Below are 19,393 nucleotides of genomic sequence, written 5' to 3' on the forward strand. Positions count from 1 at the left end.
AGGATTGCTCGCAAAGATATGTTGTAACAAACGGTGTGAAAATCTCCAGAGCTTGCTTAGCAATAACAGGGTACGTTACCATTTGTTGACACCAAAACGTTGAAAGCGTTGTTGTTCTGAAGAGTTGCTGTTGAACGTGGCTCTGCTGAATTTCAATGATTTCATCGAGGTATTCATCATTGACATCTGTTGTCTCAACACTAAATGTGAACGGCTGTCTCACCCATGCTGGATATGACTCTCTTGTAGGGAAGTATCCGTCGAGAGACTTTGCAAGCTCATCTAAGTGCCTGGCAATTGCTTGCTTCAGTTCCGAAGGTACAGAAATGTCTCCGATTTCAGATACATCTTCGATCTTACTTACACAGTCGTCCAGCAGGGGAAAGTTTGCGAAGTTATTGTTCTCTGTTCGTCGTTTCCATAACGGTAGCTTTTTTTACAAAAGCCTTCAGGTTTTCCTCCGCTTCGATGATGTTGACTCCACCGCCCTGCATCTTTTGATTGAGATGATTGAGAGCTGCGAAGATATCAGCCATGTATGCTAAAATGAGAATGAACTCAGAATTTTTGAAGCAATCTGCATGACAATGTTGGTGCTCTTGCAAAAACAGGGCTAATTCCACACGCACGGCAAAATCACGACTCTGCACCTGTCCCTGGGATAACCACCAAACGTTAGAATGGTACAGAAGTACCTCGAATTCAGAGCCCATTTCTTTACACAGCGCAATGAAAATGCGGTGCCTCAGAGCACTAGTTCGCACATAGTTCACGCATCCCACTACAATTTTTAATACTCCTGCCAGTTTTGGAGGCAAGGTTTTTGTTGCCAACGCATGCCTGTGCAGAATACAATGCATAACAATGATGTGTGGTGCATCGGCTTTGACTAGTGCACCAAAACCAGACTTTCTTCCCAGCATGACTGGAGCTCCGTCCGAACAAACTGCAGAAACCATATCCCACGAAAGATTGTTGTCTTTGAAGAAGTCATCCACAAGTTTCTTCACATCAGCTGCCTTAGTTGTTGTTGTAAGAGGCTTACAAAATTTAAAAAATCTTCCTTTATCACGTCGTCTTTCACATAGCGCACGAATACAGTAAATTGGCTTAGATTGGAAACGTCTGGTCTCATCGAGTTGAAGGCTGAATTTTGCCGAGCTTGAAATCAGATCTGCAACTACTTGAGCCAAGATGTCTTTGCTCATGTCCTCTATTCTGTCGCTGATTGTGTCATTTGAAAGAGGAATTTGGGATAAATTAACTTCAGCCTCTTTTCCCAGCATGATATTCGCCATCTTTACATTTACATTTACATTTAAGTCATTTAGCAGACGCTCTTATCCAGAGCGACTTACAAATTGGTGCAATCACCTTATGACATCCAGTGGGACAGTCACTTACAATAGTGCATCTAAAACTTAGGGGGGGTGGGGTGAGAGGGATTACTTAACCTATCCTAGGTATTCCTTAAAGAGGTGGGGTTTCAGGTGTCTCCGGAAGGTGGTGATTGACTCCGCTGACCTGGCGTCGTGAGGGAGTTTGTTCCACCATTGGGGGGCCAGGGCAGCGAACAGTTTTGACTGGGCTGAGCGGGAGCTGTACTTCCTCAGTGGTAGGGAGGCGAGCAGGCCAGAGGTGGATGAACGCAGTGCCCTTGTTTGGGTGTAGGGCCTGATCAGAGCCTGGAGGTACTGAGGTGCCGTTCCCCTCACAGCTCCGTAGGCAAGCACCATGGTCTTGTAGCGGTGTGTGGTTTGCCCTGTTTTGCGATCAGGTAAGCAACTTTGTGCAATGCTGTGAGGATCGGTTTGTTGATGGGTACAAAGCCGAGAACAGGCAGATTAGCCTTCTCATCGAATCTGTCTCTTCACCTTGAATTCAGCGAGCGTTGTGTTCTTGTATTTTCCATCTCCACGCAGCTTAAGGAAGTGTTCTCTTAGTTTTGCCGGTGCTAGACTAGAATTGCTCAACTTAGCATTGCAAATCAAGCAGTTAGGACGCTGACTCCCATCACGTTCCGTTATACATGTGAATCCATATTGTACATATTCGTCCGACCACTTTCTTTTTTTGCTCGACATAGTAAGTATGAAGGGATTCAAATATTAAGAAAGAAATCACAAGACGTACCATCACGACAGTCACAAGTCGACTACTGAGCGCACCAAATTCCCAGAAGCACAGATAGGCCAAGCGATGTAGCGTGATCACCTGCAGCCAATGATGGCCAAGCGGGGTTGTCATCACGAATCATATGAGTCGGATGTGTGTCTTGACCTCCACCGAACCCCTGAGACTGACTCACCGAATCCCTGGGGTTCGATCGAACCCAGGTTAAGAACCACTGTTATACACCCATCAGCAACGGGTGTGGCTTAAATCTCTGAATCCACTAACTTAGAGGATTGTCCATATACTTTTGCACATATATAGCATACATATCGTTTCTCTAGATGGATTTGTGTAGATAGGTATTGTTTCCATAGAAGTGTTTGTACAACACAATTTCCTGTGAGTGTACTCAACCTGTAGAGGGTGTTTCGGGGACAAAGTTCAGGAAGAGACTGGCTCTGATGGGACCAGTCAACATCCACAACCCTTATGATGTGTTCTAAAATGGCAAGTGGCAATTCTTCTTTATTGCCATAATAGTGTCATTTAAATTGCCATTATGTGGACCACTCTCTACACTCCACTGTAACTTGGTCAGAGTTCTATTTATTTGCGCATAGCAGTCAAACATCCTCCAAATATGCATACATGAATGAATAACACAGCTATTTCTGAGCGGCACAAATACCCATATTAATTACTCCCTATTTTTAAACTTCACATAAACCTCTTCCCTTGCAGTGTGGCTCCACGTTGCCATAGCTACGCTACTTCAATGAAGTCTTGGGCTGCGGTAGGGAGACACTAGAGACGAAACGCAGAAATATGTAAATTCTCCCTTATACACACATACAGTAGGCAGGCATATGGGAACAGAAACCAACATAGAAATGTGTATGTAAACATGTAAACACGACACACACAAAAAGACAGTACACACACGCCTGCAAGCACAGTATGTCACAAACACATAATTTCAGAAGGGAATCAATTGGTTACTTTAAAAAATTCTAATACATTTAATCGAAGACACTGGATGCTGAATTGGGAGAGTTTGCACCCCCCCCCCCATAAAAACCAAACTAGATCTCAATCACAACCTAATGCGCATCCAAACACCAATCAGCTAATATAGTGGACCATAATTCAAACTGACCAACACATTCAATGACAAACACCTACTTCAAAAGGCAATCTGCAATAACAATCCACCTCCCTGGTCCAGCTCCAGGAGGAGTGGGCTTCGGTGGCTAGATAGATGGAGGCTCTCTCAAACGCACACACACAAGCATTTGGTATAATTGTGGAGATAGAGCAGTGGAGATCATGGTCTGGTGCCTCTCCCTATACTTCAGTGACCTCCTTTCTGTGCTGGGTGTCATTAGGTGTGAAATGAGTTCCTGAAAAACACAGGTCGCGTCTCAAACGGAACCCTGTTCCCTGTAGAGTGCACTGCCTTTGGTCAGGGCTCTGGTGACACGTAGTGCACAATATAGGGAATAGGGCACCACTTGGGACATAAGGCGGGCTCCGTTCATCTTGTCCTGTACTCGTCTGTTTTGCTCATTGCACAGTCCCAGACGTGGCCAAACCGAAGCCGACTTGGTCGTCCGCCCTGATGTGAGCAGTAGCTGGCACACAAGCGAATTGTGAGAAAGTGGGTTACGTGCTCAAACTGGAGTAGTTTGCTACCTTAAAATTATTGAGTCAGAACGCATGTGAATTGTGCGTGAAGGCGGGTGGACACACAACCACGCGTATCCCCCGTTTCAGGTGCGTGTGAGCACATGTTGTGGAGCACGGAGTTCATGTGAAACACACGTAGGCCCAACTTCACACACGCACAGAGACAAAAAGCGGTGCGCTCAAATGAAGTGTTATGTTTAAAATAAAAGGACACAGACACAATATACTGTAGTAAACAGTGCCCGAGGGATTGACTTGGCAAGCGTCATATGATCTCTATACAAGCATCGGGTCGTGAAACCTACCAGCCAAGTTCAAACAAGGGGAATATTACACATGCACGCACCGAATCTGTGCAGCCACTGCTGTCATATTATGATTGACGTAACCACTTACACACACATGCATGTTCAGTTGCCCACACACACAGGTACACGTGTACTACTCATTAACATTGGCAGACAAACCCACACAGACCATCCTCGTATGTGCTCAAAGGCTGCAGTGAATGTTCCCTCTTCTCTTCCCCTACTAGTCACAAAAGTCTAGACACACACACACACACTCTCTCCCTCTCCCTCGCTCTACCCCCTGGGGAGGCTGTTACCACACTCCTCCAAAGTGGCCACTTGTTGGCTGATTAAACGACGCTAAAACTCGAAGTCGACTCCTTAGGGAGGCGGCCACTGAATGTTCACTTTCTCTTCCTCTTTTTCTCCATCCCTCTCTCCCTCCTGCAGGCCTTCATAACCTGTTTGTTCAGCCTCCTAATGACATTAGTTGGGTATTCCATGGCTGGGGGCTATCTCGGGCCCTGGGACACATGATCCCCTTGGCTGAGCTTCTCACAGGGAAACAATGACCAGAGAGTTGGGTGACGCGAGGCTGGCTGGCTACTAGGGGAGGGGAAACGCACTGCCGCAGATAGATATGGGAAACGCACTGCCGCGGATAGGGGGGGAAACGCACTGCCGCGGATAGATATGGGAAACGCACTGCCGCGGATAGATAGGGGAAACGCACTACCGCGGATAGGAGGGGGAAACGCACTGCCGCGGATAGGAGGGGGAAACGCACTGCCGCAGATATGGTGGGGAAACGCACTGCCGCAGATATGGTGGGGAAACGCACTGCCGCAGATATGGTGGGGAAACGCACTGCCGCAGATATGGCTGGGGAAACGCACTGCCGCAGATATGCAAGGGGAAAACGCACTGCCGCAGATATGCAAGGGGAAAACGCACTGCCGCAGATATGCAAGGGGAAAACGCACTGCCGCAGATAGGACGGGGGAAACGCACTGCCGCAGATAGGACGGGGGAAACGCACTGCCGCAGATAGGCAGGGGGAAACGCACTACCGCAGATAGGACGGGGGAAACGCACTGCCGCAGATAGGACGGGGGAAACGCACTGCCGTCTGTTTGTTCAGCCTCCTAATGACATTAGTTGGGTATTCCATGGCTGGGGGCTATCTCGGGCCCTGGGACACATGATCCCCTTGGCTGAGCTTCTCACAGGGAAACAATGACCAGAGAGTTGGGTGACGCGAGGCTGGCTGGCTACTAGGGGAGGGGAAACGCACTGCCGCAGATAGATATGGGAAACGCACTGCCGCGGATAGGGGGGGAAACGCACTGCCGCGGATAGATATGGGAAACGCACTGCCGCGGATAGATAGGGGAAACGCACTGCCGCGGATAGGAGGGGGAAACGCACTGCCGCGGATAGGAGGGGGAAACGCACTGCCGCGGATAGGTCTGGGAAAACGCACTGCCGCAGATAGGTCTGGGGAAACGCACTGCCGCAGATAGGACTGGGGAAACGCACTGCCGCAGATAGGGCTGGGGAAACGCACTGCCGCAGATAGGGCTGGGGAAACGCACTGCCGCAGATAGGGCTGGGGAAACGCACTGCCGCAGATAGGGCTGGGGAAACGCACTGCCGCAGATAGGACTGGGGAAACGCACTGCCGCAGATAGGACTGGGGAAACGCACTGCCGCAGATAGGACTGGGGAAACGCACTGCCGCAGATAGGGCTGGGGAAACGCACTGCCGCAGATAGGGATGGGGAACGCACTGCCGCAGATAGGGCTGGGGAAACGCACTGCCGCAGATAGGCCTGGGGAAACGCACTGCCGCAGATAGGGCTGGGGAAACGCACTGCCGCAGATAGGGCTGGGGAAACGCACTGCCGCAGATAGGGATGGGGAAACGCACTGCCGCAGATAGGGATGGGGAAACGCACTGCCGCAGATAGGGCTGGGGAAACGCACTGCCGCAGATAGGGATGGGGAAACGCACTGCCGCAGATAGGGCTGGGGGAAACGCACTGCCGCAGATAGGATGGGAAACGCACTGCCGCAGATAAATGGGAAACGCACTGCCGCAGATAGGTGGGGAAACGCACTGCCGCAGATAGGAGGAGGAAACGCACTGCCGCAGATAGGACTGGGGAAAAGCAATGCCGCAGATAGGGAGGGGGAAACGCACTGCCGCAGATAGGACGGGGGAAACGCACTGCCGCAGATAGGACGGGGGAAACGCACTGCCGTCTGTTTGTTCAGCCTCCTAATGACATTAGTTGGGTATTCCATGGCTGGGGGCTATCTCGGGCCCTGGGACACATGATCCCCTTGGCTGAGCTTCTCACAGGGAAACAATGACCAGAGAGTTGGGTGACGCGAGGCTGGCTGGCTACTAGGGGAGGGGAAACGCACTGCCGCAGATAGATATGGGAAACGCACTGCCGCGGATAGGGGGAGAAACGCACTGCCGCGGATAGATATGGGAAACGCACTGCCTCGGATAGATAGGGGAAACGCACTGCCGCGGATAGGAGGGGGAAACGCACTGCCGCAGATAGGACTGGGGAAAAGCAATGCCGCAGATAGGGCGGGGGAACGCACTGCCGCAGAGAGGGCTGGGGAAACGCACTGCCGCAGATAGGGCTGGGGAAACGCACTGCCGCAGATAGGGGGGGGAAACGCACTGCCGCAGATATGCAAGGGAAAACGCACTGCCGCAGATAGGGCGGGGGAAACGCACTGCCGCAGATAGGACGGGGGAAATGCACTGCCGCAGATAGGGAGGGGGAAACGCACTGCCGCAGATACGGCGGGGGAAACGCACTGCCGCAGATAGGGCGGGGGAAACGCACTGCCGCAGATAGGGCGGGGGAAACGCACTGCCGCAGATAGGGCGGGGGAAACGCACTGCCGCAGATAGGGCGAGGAAACGCACTACCGCAGATAGGGCGGGGAAACGCACTGCCGCAGATAGGGCTGGGGAAACGCACTGCCGCAGATAGGGCTGGGGAAACGCACTGCCGCAGATAGGGCGGGGAAACGCACTGCCGCAGATAGGGCGGGGAAACGCACTGCCGCAGATAGGGCGGGGAAACGCACTGCCGCAGATAGGCAGATAGGGAAAACGCACTGCCGCAGATAGGGCGGGGAAACGCACTGCCGCAGATAGATAGGGGGGAAACGCACTGCCGCAGATAGGGGGGGAAACGCACTGCCGCAGATAGGGGGGAAACGCACTGCCGCAGATAGGGGGGGAAACGCACTGCCGCAGATAGGGGGAAAAGCGGGATAGGGGGAAACGCACTGCCGCAGATAGCCGCAGGGAGGGATAGGGCGGGGAAACGCACTGCCGCAGATAGGGGGGAAACGCACTGCCGCAGATAGGGCGGGGAAACGCACTGCCGCAGATAGGGCGGGGAAACGCACTGCCGCAGATAGGGCGGGGAAACGCACTGCCGCAGATAGGGCGGGGAAACGCACTGCCGCAGATAGGGCGGGGAAACGCACTGCCGCAGATAGGGCGGGGAACGCACTGCCGCAGATAGGGCGGGGGAAACGCACTGCGCACTGCCGCAGATAGGGCGGGGAAACGCACTGCCGCAGATAGGGCGGGGAAACGCACTGCCGCAGATAGGGCGGGGAAACGCACTGCCGCAGATAGGGCGGGGGAAACGCACTGCCGCAGATAGGGCGGGGAAACGCACTGCCGCAGATAGGACGGGGAAACGCACTGCCGCAGATAGGGCGGGGAAACGCACTGCCGCAGATAGGGCGGGGAAACGCACTGCCGCAGATAAATGGGAAACGCACTGCCGCAGATAAATGGGAAACGCACTGCCGCAGATAAATGGGAAACGCACTGCCGCAGATAAATGGGAAACGCACTGCCGCAGATAAATGGGAAACGCACTGCCGCAGATAGGTGGGGAAACGAACTGCCGCAGATAGGCGGGGGAAACGAACTGCCGCAGATAGGCGGGGGAAACGCACTGCCGCAGATAGGGTGGGGGAAAAGCACTGCCGCAGATATGGTGGGGAAACGCACTGCCGCAGATATGGTGGGGAAACGCACTGCCGCAGATAGGGCGGGGAAACGCACTGCCGCAGATAGGACGGGGAAACGCACTGCCGCAGATAGGACGGGGGGGGGAAACGCACTGCCGCAGATAGGACGGGGAAACGCACTGCCGCAGATAGGGGGAAACGCACTGCCGCAGATAGGGCGGGGGGAACGCACTGCCGCAGATAGGGGGCGGGGGAAACGCACTGCCGCAGATAGGACGGGGGAAACGCACTGCCGCAGATAGGAAACGCACTGCCGCAGATAGGACGGGGGAAACGCACTGCCGCAGATAGGACGGGGAAACGCACTGCCGCAGATAGGACGGGGGAAACGCACTGCCGCAGATAGGCCGGGGAAACGCACTGCCGCAGATAGGCCGGGGAAACGCACTGCCGCAGATAGGACGGGGAAACGCACTGCCGCAGATAGGACGGCGGAAACGCACTGCCGCAGATAGGACGGGGGAAACGCACTGCCGCAGATAGGACGGGGAAACGCACTGCCGCAGATAGGGCGGGGGAAACGCACTGCCGCAGATAGGACGGGGAAACGGGCAGATAGGGCACTGCCGCAGATACGGCGGGGGAAACGCACTGCCGCAGATAGGGCGGGGAAACGCACTGCCGCAGATAGGGCGGGGGAAACGCACTGCCGCAGATAGGTGGGGAAACGCACTGCCGCAGATAGGGCGGGGGAAACGCACTGCCGCAGATAGGACGGGGAAACGCACTGCCGCAGATAGGGGGGGGGAAACGCACTGCCGCAGATAGGTTGGGGGAAACGCACTGCCGCAGAAAGGGAGGGGAAACGCACTGCCGCAGATGGGTGGGGTCGCATTCAATGGGTTGAATTATTGACGTTTCCAATTTTTTGTTAATGTACCAGTACATACTCAAAATACTGGATGATACACATACAATCAAACACACAAGCATGTGTTTGCGCACATACACACACAAACACACAAAGTAGAACATGTAGCTGCTGCATGATCCTAACTAATTGCAAAACAATCATCATAGGTGTCGATGATCGTCTCTTGGTCCCATGAAAATGCAAAGGGAACAGATATTTTTTCTCCAAACTAATCAGACAGAGGATTTGACAGTCGTGCTCAATGGCCCTCGTCAAAACAATGCAACGGCATTGAAATGAAAGACATTAACACCACTAATTACGCCATGTGTCTTCTTTGAAATGACCCAAAGAACTTTCCATTTCAATAAACACCTACCAAACTCTTCAGACCCCACTTCTAAAGCTTCTGACAGAATGAGCACAATATCAATTCCAATCTTTCTTCACCCCTCCTCTCCATCTCAGGAGCCTATACTCGCTTATTCTCTCCCTCCATTCGTCCATCCCTCGCTCACCCCTTCCTTACCTCTCCTCATTCCTCCCGCTGTCCTTCCCTACCTCATTCCCCCCTCTTTCCTACCCTACCTCTGCTCATTGCTCCCTCCCTCCCACTCTCTCTCATTCCCTCACTCCCCCTCTTCTTCCCTCCTTCGTCCCCCTCTCCTTCCCTCCTTCCCCCCTCTCCTTCCCTCCTTCGTCCCCCTCTCCTTCCCTCCCTCCCTCCCCCTCCCTCTCCTTCCCCTCTCTCTCTCTCCTTCCTTCCCCCTCCCTCCCTCCCTCCCTCTCTCTCCTTCCTTCCTTCCCCCTCTCTCCTTCCCCCCCTCTCCCCCCTCTCTCTCTCCCTCTTTTCCCCCCTCCCCCTCTCTCTCTCTCTCCCCCCCCCTCTCTCCTTCCTTCCTTCCTCCCTCCCTCCTTCCTTCCCTCTCACTCTCCTTCCCATCTCTCTCTCTCCTTCCCTCCCTCCCTCCCTCCCTCCAACTCTCTCCCTCTCCTTCCCACTCTCCCTCCCCATATCTCTCTCTCCTTCCCTCCCTCCCCCTCTTACTCCTTCCCTCCCTCCATCCCACTCTCTCTCTCTCTCTCTCCTTCCCTCCATCCCACTCTCCCTCTCTCCTTCCCTCCATCCCACTCTCCCTCTCTCCTTCCCTCCATCCCACTCTACCTTTCTCCTTCCCTCCCCCTCTCTCTCCTTCAGCCCCCTCTCTCTCCTTCCCCCCTCCCTCCCTCAATCTCTCTCCTTCCTTCCCTCCCTCCCTCCCACCTTCCCCCCTCTCTCACCTTCCCCCTCTCTCTCCTTCCCTCCCTCCCTCCCCCCTCTCCCCTTCCCTCCCTCCCTCCCCCTCTCTCTCCTTCCCTCCCTCCCTCCCCCTCTCTCTCCTTCCTTCCCTCCCTCCCCCTCTCTCTCCTTCCTTCCCTCCCCCTCTCTCTCCTGCCCCCTCCCTCCCCCCTCTCTCCTTCCCTCCCTCCCACTCTCTCTCCTTCCCCCTCTCTCTTCCCCCCCCCCCCCCCCCCCCTCCCTCCCCCCCTCTCTCTCCCCCCTCCCTCCCTCTCTCTCTCCCCCCCCCCACTCTCTCTCCTTCCCCCTCTCCTTCCTTCCCTCCCTCCTTCCCACTCTCACTCCCATCTCTCTCTCTCCTTCCTTCCCTCCCACTCTCCTTCCCACTCTCTCTCTCCTTCCCTCCCTCCCCCACTTACTTCTTCCCTCCCTCCATCCCACTCTCTCTCCTTCCCTCCATCCCACTCTCCCTCTCTCCTTCCCTCCATCCCACTCTCCCTCTCTCCTTCCCTCCATCCCACTCTACCTCTCTCCTTCCCTCCCCCTCTCTCTCCTTCAGCCCCCCCTCTCTCTCCTTCCCTCCCTGCCTCCATCCCTCCCTCAATCTCTCTCCTTCCTTCCATCCCTCCCTCCCTCCCACTCTCTCACCTTCCCCCTCTCTCTCCTTCCCTCCCTCTCTCTCACCTTCCCCCTCCCTCTCCTTCCCCCCTCTCTCTCACCTTCCCCCTCCCTCTCCTTCCCCCTCTCTCTCCTTCCCTCCCTCCCCCTCTCTCTCCTTCCTTCCCTCCCCCCCTCTCTCTCCTCCCCCTCACTCCCCCTCCCTCCCTCCCTCCCTCCCACTCTCTCACCTTCCCCCTCTCTCTCCTTCCCTCCCCCTCTCTCCTTCCCTCCCTCCCAACCCCTCTTTCTCCTTCCTTCCCTCCCTCCCCCTCTCTCTCCTTCCCTCCCTCCCTCCCCCTCTCTCTCCTTCCTTCCCTCCCCCTCTCTCTCTCTCTCTCCTCCCCCTCCATCCCCCTCCCCTCCCTCCCACTCTCTCACCTTCCCCCATCTCTCTCCTTCCCCCCCTCTCTCCTTCCCCCTCTCTCCCCCCCTCTCTCTCTCTCTCCCTCTCCCCCCACTCTCTCTCCTCCCCCTCTCCTTCCTTCCCTCCCTCCCTCCCTCCCACTCTCTCCCTCTCCTTCCCACTCTCTCTCTCTTTCCCTTCCCCCTCCCTCCCACTCTCTCCCTCTCCTTCCCACTCTCTCTCTCTTTCCCTCCTCATCTCTCTCTCTCCTTCCCTCCCTCCCCCACTTACTCCTTCCCTCCCTCCATCCCACTCTCTCTCTCCTTCCCTCCATCCCACTCTCCCTCTCTCCCCTCCCACTCTCCCTCTCTCCTTCCCTCCCTCCCTCTCCTTCCCTCAATCTCTCTCCTTCCCTCCCTGCCTCCATCCCTCCCTCAATCTCTCTCCTTCCTTCCCTCCCTCCCTCCCACTCTCTCACCTTCCCCCTCTCTCTCCTTCCCTCCCTCTCTCTCACCTTCCCCCTCTCTCTCCTTCCTTCCCTCCCTCCTCTCTCTCCTTCCCCCCCCTCCCTCCCCCTCTCTCTCCTTCCCACCTATCTCTCCTTCCCTCCCTCCCCCTCTCTCTCCTTCCTTCCCCCCTCTCTCCTTCCCCCCTCTCTCTCCTTCCCCCTCTCTCTCCTTCCCTCCCCCTCTCTCCCTCCCAACCCCTCTCTCTCCTTCCTTCCTTCCCTCCCTCCCAACCCCTCTCTCTCCTTCCCTCCCTCCCCCTCTCTCTCCTTCCTTCCCTCCCTCCCCCTCTCTCTCCTTCCCTCCTTCCCTCCCTCTCTCCTTCCCTCCCTCCCAACCCCTCTCTCTCCTTCCCTCCCTCCCCCTCTCCCTCCCTCCATCCCTCCTCTCTCCCCCTCTCCTTCAGCCCCCTCTCTCCCTCTCTCTCTCCTCCCCCCTCTCTCCTTCCCTCCCTCCCTCCCCCTCTTCTCTCTCCTTCCCCCCTTCTCTCTCCTTCCCTCCCTCCCCCCTCTCTCTCCTTCCCTCCCTCCCCCTCTCTCCCTCACTCCCTCCTGCAGGAGAGGAGAACATCTGGAGCTCATTTTGCTCCTCAGTCTCCAGCTGGTCTTATAGTGGACACATAGCCACCTGAGAGAGGAGAGGTAGACCACAATGATAAAACACTCTCCTTCACCTCAGTGACCCTGCTCCGTTTCTAACCACAGTGGACTCACTGTGCCCTGTTCATTTTGTGTGGAGAGAGGGAGAGGTGAGACTATGCTGTATAGGGAATGGGAGTACATTGTCAGTTGCACAACTGAATGCATTCAACCCGAAATGTGTCTTCACGCATTGAACCGAACCCCTCTCTGAATCAAAGAGGTGAGGGGGCTGCCTTAATCGACGTCCACATTATCAGCACCCGGGGAGCAGTTGTGGGTTAACTGAGGGGTGCTCAAGGGCATAACGAGATATTTTTTCCACGTTGCCGGCTCTGGGATTCGAACCAGCAACCTATCGCTTGCTGGCCCAACACTACCTGCCGCAAGATATAGATATACAAAATATACACGTCTACGCAAGAAAGCCTGTATGTTTTGAAGCTGTTTTGACTGTGTGGTGAGTATAATATTATAGGGGTGTGGCAATCGGATTCGGCACGTGCTCATGGCTAATTCCACTTCCTGGTTGTCCTCTAGTGCTAACCTGGACATGATTTCCATGTGTGGTAGAGAAAAGTATTTGAGAAGAGAAGTGTGCGGGTCATGTGAGAACAAAGGACAGAACACAGCGCTTTTGGGGGAAAATTCTCATCTCAAGCCAACCTGGGCGACAAAACTACCAGGGAGCACGTCCCACGTTCCCTATTCACTGTGCAAATGCCACCGCCGTGACTGTGGCCATACTGACGCCGGCTTGAGGACGCTAATCAACTGCATAATGCCGCGCGCTGGTCGTATTAGCATGTGAAACACTGCCTTTGGGATCACAGAAGGGGACATGAGGGCCGGCTGCGGGTTTCTCTCTGGTCTTATGGTGTTTAAATATTGTTAATAGATTATTTCATGCAATAATCACGTTCATATTTAATTCTGCTAGATGCCCTTATTTGGGTGAGGGTGGACACAGAGTCTGTCTATCGGCCGAGTCGGTCTGTCCGGGCTTAGTCCACCTGCGGCTTAGCAGCATACTGGGTTGGCGTGAAAAACACGAGGGAACGAAGGAGGGAGAGAAAGAAATAAAGCTTCTCCTCCTGCCGCAATCTATCAATCACAGAGTCAATCTATCACTCAACGACCACTATACCTCACGAAGCAGCGCTTGAACAGAGAAATTCAAAAAAATATGGCAATACAAAAACATGTGCTCTCTCTCTGTCCCCAATCTCTCTCGCTCTATCAACGGGGATCTTTATTTTTTCTGCTGAGCATCTCTCTGTCCTTCTTTCGGTCTCTCTATATCACCACGTTCCTTGTTAACAAAATGTCTCTCTCCTCTCCTCCCCCATATTTCAATTTTTCTGTTTCTATTTTTCCAATCTGTCCGTCTCCCTAAAGGTTGGCCCCCCACCCTGTGGAGGTGTGGGCACGATGTGGGGGGGGGGGGGGCTGTTACAGTCAGGCAGGGCACAGAAGCCTGAAACACACTCACGTGCACACCAACACAAACCAAATCTCATCAGGCTAAAAATATCATCATGTCCCGGCACGTTCACCAAAAAGTCATTTTGACTGGCTCTAATGTGAAGATATGGACATTAGAGCCATATCTGTAACATTGGCCTTCTCCCCTCAGTAAGCATAGTTCCCAAATAATAACATTGGCCGAAATGGGTTTTCATAAGTGAGGTAGCCATATAGTCGGCATTGTGCTAGAGGGGAGAGATTCTGTAAGTTATTTTCTCCAATTGAGCTTACAGACAAAACAGAAAGACACAAATGATACAATTGAGACCAAATTCATTATTTGCCAGAATCCAACTTTTGAAAAGTGGAAAGTTCCCTAAGCTTTAGGCACAATACTGCATTTAGTAGTCCACTATCATATAGTATCCCCTTTTGTCGATTTCCACAAGCTACGTAGTACACAGTAAAGAGGGAACTAGTTCAAGTCCAACCCAGCAACCAAAGATGAGAACACTCCTTTCTCGTGAGGTCTGTTTCTTTCCATTTTCCCAGGCAGTTTTCAAACCTTCTTCCATCTTGTACCATTGACAGCGACACGCAAACAGTCATATCCCCACTTCACAGGGTATCACCACTGAAAAACACTGTTCAAAAACCTCCCAGCTGGGTACAACAGTAACCTATCGCCATCTACTACATTATACATGCTTGTAGTATACATAGGCTTTCACGCCAACCCCCCCCCCCCCCCCCCTATATCTCTGATATAACCAGATGGCGCTAGTTGGCGAGGCGGGCATGCGACCAGCCTAATAGCAACGAGTGGGCAGCTGTCGGTGTACGTTAGCGTCAACAGACCGCAGGCCATTCATCTGCCATCGTCAGCAGCGCTCTGGAGCCGTAGGGAAGAACGACGCACGCGCACACGCACACACACACACACACACACACACACACACACACACACACACACACACACACACACACACACACACACACACACACGCTGAAACTCTGAATGTGCCGCAACTTTGCAGCTATCGTAGGGTTACGGTGGTGGAGAAGCAGTGACGGTTTTATGTGAACAATCGTTTTTTTTAACATAGTGGTCTGGGATGAGTGACCACTCTTCCCAAATTCCAAGTGAATCCTTGGATCCCAACCCTAGGCTCTTTGCGGAGATGTGAAAAGACTGCAAATGTATAAGGAATTCGGTAAAAGCATAGCTCCAGTGTAAGGTGGAATTCCTTCCAGATGGATCACACTTTCCCAATTCTCTCAGGTCTACACAAGTGCCTGGGGTTAGGATGTTTTCTCTTCTTGTCAAGTGGGCATGATGGTACAGACGACCCTGAAGTGGCTCCGACGTTGCAGTTGTCACCTAATGTTAACCACTAGATACTCCTGCTGCTCCTTCACACACCAAGACACTCCTGTAAAGTTGGGGGAGGGGGGGTCAAGAACCTGTTTGGTTAAACACATTCCAAGCCTTTCAAAAGAGGCAGAGCTGCCCCATCTAAAATGCATAGGGCTGGGTGTGGTGGTGGTATAGTGTGTGTGTGTGTAGTGGTGGTATAGTGTGTGTGTGTGAGGGGTGATGCTCCCAACCCCTTATGCAGAGTAGCCATTACAGCTGTATGGGAGGCATGGAAAAGGCCCATTGTCTCTGACGAGGGGTGTGAATAGCTCATCTTTTATTCGAGGGCATCTCCGCCTCGCCTCACCTCTCAGAGGGGTGCAGGTGTTCATCCTCGCGAGTACACCGTCCTTGCCGGCTCACCAGGAGTGCGTTTGATGGGAGGGCGAGGCGACCCTCCTCGGCAGTAGCGGTGCAGCTGCACAGATTAATAATAAAGGGAATTCATAATACAGTCGGCATAGAGAGGGTTTGCCCATGAATATTCAGCGGGTCTTCTTGGTTCGGGCTTCATGCAATATGGATGAAAGGCTGGCAGCAAGCTATATGCCAGAAGAGGGAGGGATGAGGCAAAGGGCAAATAATGGTTTAAGGGAAACACTGATATATGGCCATGTGTTGACTTAACACAACAAACCTCAGCCGTGTAACGCAACAGTAAAGACAGATGTGATTGACGCGAGCGAGGGGCAGCATGTGTTGAAGAGACAACCGAGCAACATAAATCACAGCAAGAGGTCGAGCTAATAAGATCAGACTTCCGGGTATATCGATGTTGAGGAAAACACAGGGTCAGGTGACAATGTGACCTCCTGGAAGAAATAGCTTTAAAAAGGTGTGCTCTGTTGTGTAACAAATAGGCAAAAGAATACCCTCCATGGAATAATAACCAAGTTAAACTTTCACTCCCAGTTAGCCTCAACTCAACCCAGCAAGTCAGCACCTTGCTAACTTTAGCCATGTGTGTGTGTGGTGTGTAGTTTTTTTTTACTGAAGGCTGTGTGTGAAGCCTATATCAGCAGCTAAGCAACCGCCACCCACTGAGCCATGTCGAGAGCCAGGTGAGGGCGAGCGCCACCGAACATTGAAGGTGATCAACCGACCAAGCACCCCAGAGACACCAGACTCCTTCCTCAGCTTTCTGCCATTTAAGAGAAAGTCGAGCACAGCAGGGCTGTCAGAAAGAGAGAAAGAGAGAAAGGGACAAAGCTAAAAGCCACCAGTAACAACTACACAGTCATCTGAGAGCAAGTCAAAATGGCTGCCACAGCTCTCTGCATGCTCAACACTAGTCTGAGAAGGGACTGATTTAAAACAAGAAAAATGTGTTACCCAGCGTAACCATAGAAAACCGTTTCCCTATACCGTCTGAATTGGTTCAAATGCCTGGCTAATCAAAACGTCCTACACCAAGGGGAAGAGAGTGAGCGTGAGCCACTTGACTGAGATTTAAGAGTTGAATGTATGGATTTCACCAGACAAATTGCATCTGGCCTCCAGCTTTCATCGGTGAAATATTAGCCGGCAGCAGCGGAGGTGAAGCGGTAATGAAGGCGCTGCCAAATAGCGAGCGCCTCTCTACGGTGTGAGCGCCAGTGACACGTGTGCATTAGCTCCAATGTCAGGAAAGGGCAAAGTATATGCATAGCCTCAGCCCGCATTGTCCATTAAAAAGGTATTTTACGGTCAACCCCCTGCGGTCTTCAACGAGAAGTACAGTTGTGTACGCATGATACACACCACCTAACCGGTGTATGCACACCAAAAAAAGAGCCACAAAAGTATTTCACCTTAAGCTTTCTGATTATGATTTCCGCATGGCGCAGCTACACTTTCCCTAACTACCCAACTAAGGAGAATAGAGAATCCAATGGCACCCAACTCCCATAAAATGTTTTCCTTATTTGCACACGCACTCATTTCTCACGGGAACTGCCTTTGATGAAAACATGTACTTACCATCACTGTGATAGTTGTATCTAGCTACCTTAAAATGGATGCACTAACTAAGTCGCTCTGCATAAGAGCGTCCACAAAATGACTAAAAAGTCCATGGAAAAATGTAGAGAAGTGGTTGTAAGGGTGAACTGGTTCATCGTTTATTCATGACCGCCGAAAGTCCCAAGACCACTGTGATCAGACAAACATTTGATGTGCTCATTAGATGAAGGTAAAAAAAAGGTCACATTATTTTTCCTCTCTAACTGCGCATATCTCGTTTCCTTTCAGAGGCTTGCAGGCAGTAACCTTTTGAAATCCAGCCCCAGATAGAGAGCACGACTTGCTGTGTGTGCATTACAACGCCGGCTAACCCTCGGTCTAGAGATGAACTCTGTTTGCCTTGGAGTTGAATGGCAACAAACAACCCTACAGACCAGATATACGGTGCATTCGGAAAGTATTCAGACCACTAGACTTTTTAAACATTTTGTTACGTTACAGCCTTATTCTAAAATGGATTAAGTAAATGTTTTCCTCATCAAACTACACACAATACCCCATAATACAAAGCAAAAACAGGTAGAAATACCTTATTTACATATTAATTCAGACCCTTTGCTATGAGATTCGAAATTGAGCTCAGGTGCATCCGGTTTCCATTGATCATCCTTGAGATGTTTCTGCAACTTGATTGAAGTCCACCTGTGTTAAATTCAATTGATTGGACATGATTTTGATAGGCACAAAACTGTCTATATAAGGTCCAACAGTTGACAGTGTATGTCAAAGCAAAAACCAAGCCATAAGGTCGAAGGAATTGTCCGTAGCTCTGAGACAGAATTGTATCGAGGCACCGATCTGGGGATGGGTAGCAAAACGTTTTTGAAGGTCCCCAAGAACCCAGTGGCCTCCATAATTCTTAAATGGAAGAAGTTTGGAACCACCAAGACTCTTCCTAGAGCAACTGGGGGAGACGGGCCTTGGTCAGGAAGGTGAACAAGTACCCGATGGTCACTCTGAAAGAGCTCCAATGTTCCTCTGTGGAGATGGGAGAACCTTCCAGAAGGACAACCATTTCTGCAGCACTCCCCCAAGCAGGCCTTTATGGTAGAGTGGCCAAACGGAAGCCACTTCTCGGTAAAAAGGCACATGACAGCCCACTTGGAGTTTGCCAAAAGGCACCTAAAGGACTCATTCTCTGGTCTGATGAAACCAAGATTGAACTCTTTGGCCTGAATGCCAAGCTTCACATCTGGAGAAAACCTGGCACAATCCCTATGGTGAAGCATTGTTGTGGCAGCATCTTGCTGTGGGGATATTGTTTTAGTGGCAGGGACTGGGACTGGGAGACTAGTCAGGATCAAGGCAAAGATGAACAGTGCAAAGTACAGATAGATCCTTGATGAAGCCCTGAGCGCTCTGGAGCAGGTTCACAGACTGGGGCAAAGGTTCACCTTCCAACAGGACAATGACACTTAGCACACAGCCAATAAAATGCAGGAGTGGCTTCGGGACAAGTCTCTGAAAGTCCTTGAGTGGCCCAGCAGGGCCCGGACTTGAACCAGATCTAAAATTTCTGGAGAGACCTGAAAATAGCTGTGTAGCAACACTCCCCATCCAACCTGGCCGAGCTTGAGAGGGTCTGCAGAGAAGAATGGGAGAAACTCCCCAAATACAGGTGTGCCAGGTTTGTAGCATCATACCCAAGAAGACTAGAGGCTGTAATCGCTGCCAACGGTGCTTCAACAAAGTACTGAGCAAAGAGACTGAATACTTACGTAAATGTGAAAATGCATTATTATATTTTTAATACATTTGCAAAAAAATAAAACATGTTTTTGCTTTGTCATTAGGGGTATTGTGTGTAGATTGAAGAGGGGAAAAACTATGTAACGCAATTTAGAATAAGGCTGGAATGCTTTCTTGAACAGTCTTGAAGGAGTTCCCATATATGCTGAGCACTTGTTGGCTTCATTTTCTTCCCTCTGTGGTCCAGCTCATCCCCAACCATCTCAACTGGGTTGAGGTCGGGTGATTGTGGAAGACCGGTCATCTGATGCAGCACTCACTCACTATCCTTCTTGGTCAAGTAGCCATTACACAGCCTGGAGGTGT

The 19,393-nt window shown here is 52.3% G+C and overlaps 1 protein-coding gene across 4 annotated transcripts in view; it reads right to left on the reverse strand.

Moving 5' to 3' along the window:
- Window positions 1-19,393, reverse strand: part of LOC123997378 (rab GTPase-activating protein 1-like) — a 173,795-nt gene that overhangs the window by 60,191 nt on the left and 94,211 nt on the right. The gene's annotated exons all lie outside the window — the stretch shown is intronic.

The sequence above is a fragment of the Oncorhynchus gorbuscha genome, linkage group LG15 (assembly GCF_021184085.1).
Source record: "Oncorhynchus gorbuscha isolate QuinsamMale2020 ecotype Even-year linkage group LG15, OgorEven_v1.0, whole genome shotgun sequence".
NCBI classification, from domain to species: Eukaryota; Metazoa; Chordata; class Actinopteri; order Salmoniformes; family Salmonidae; genus Oncorhynchus; species Oncorhynchus gorbuscha.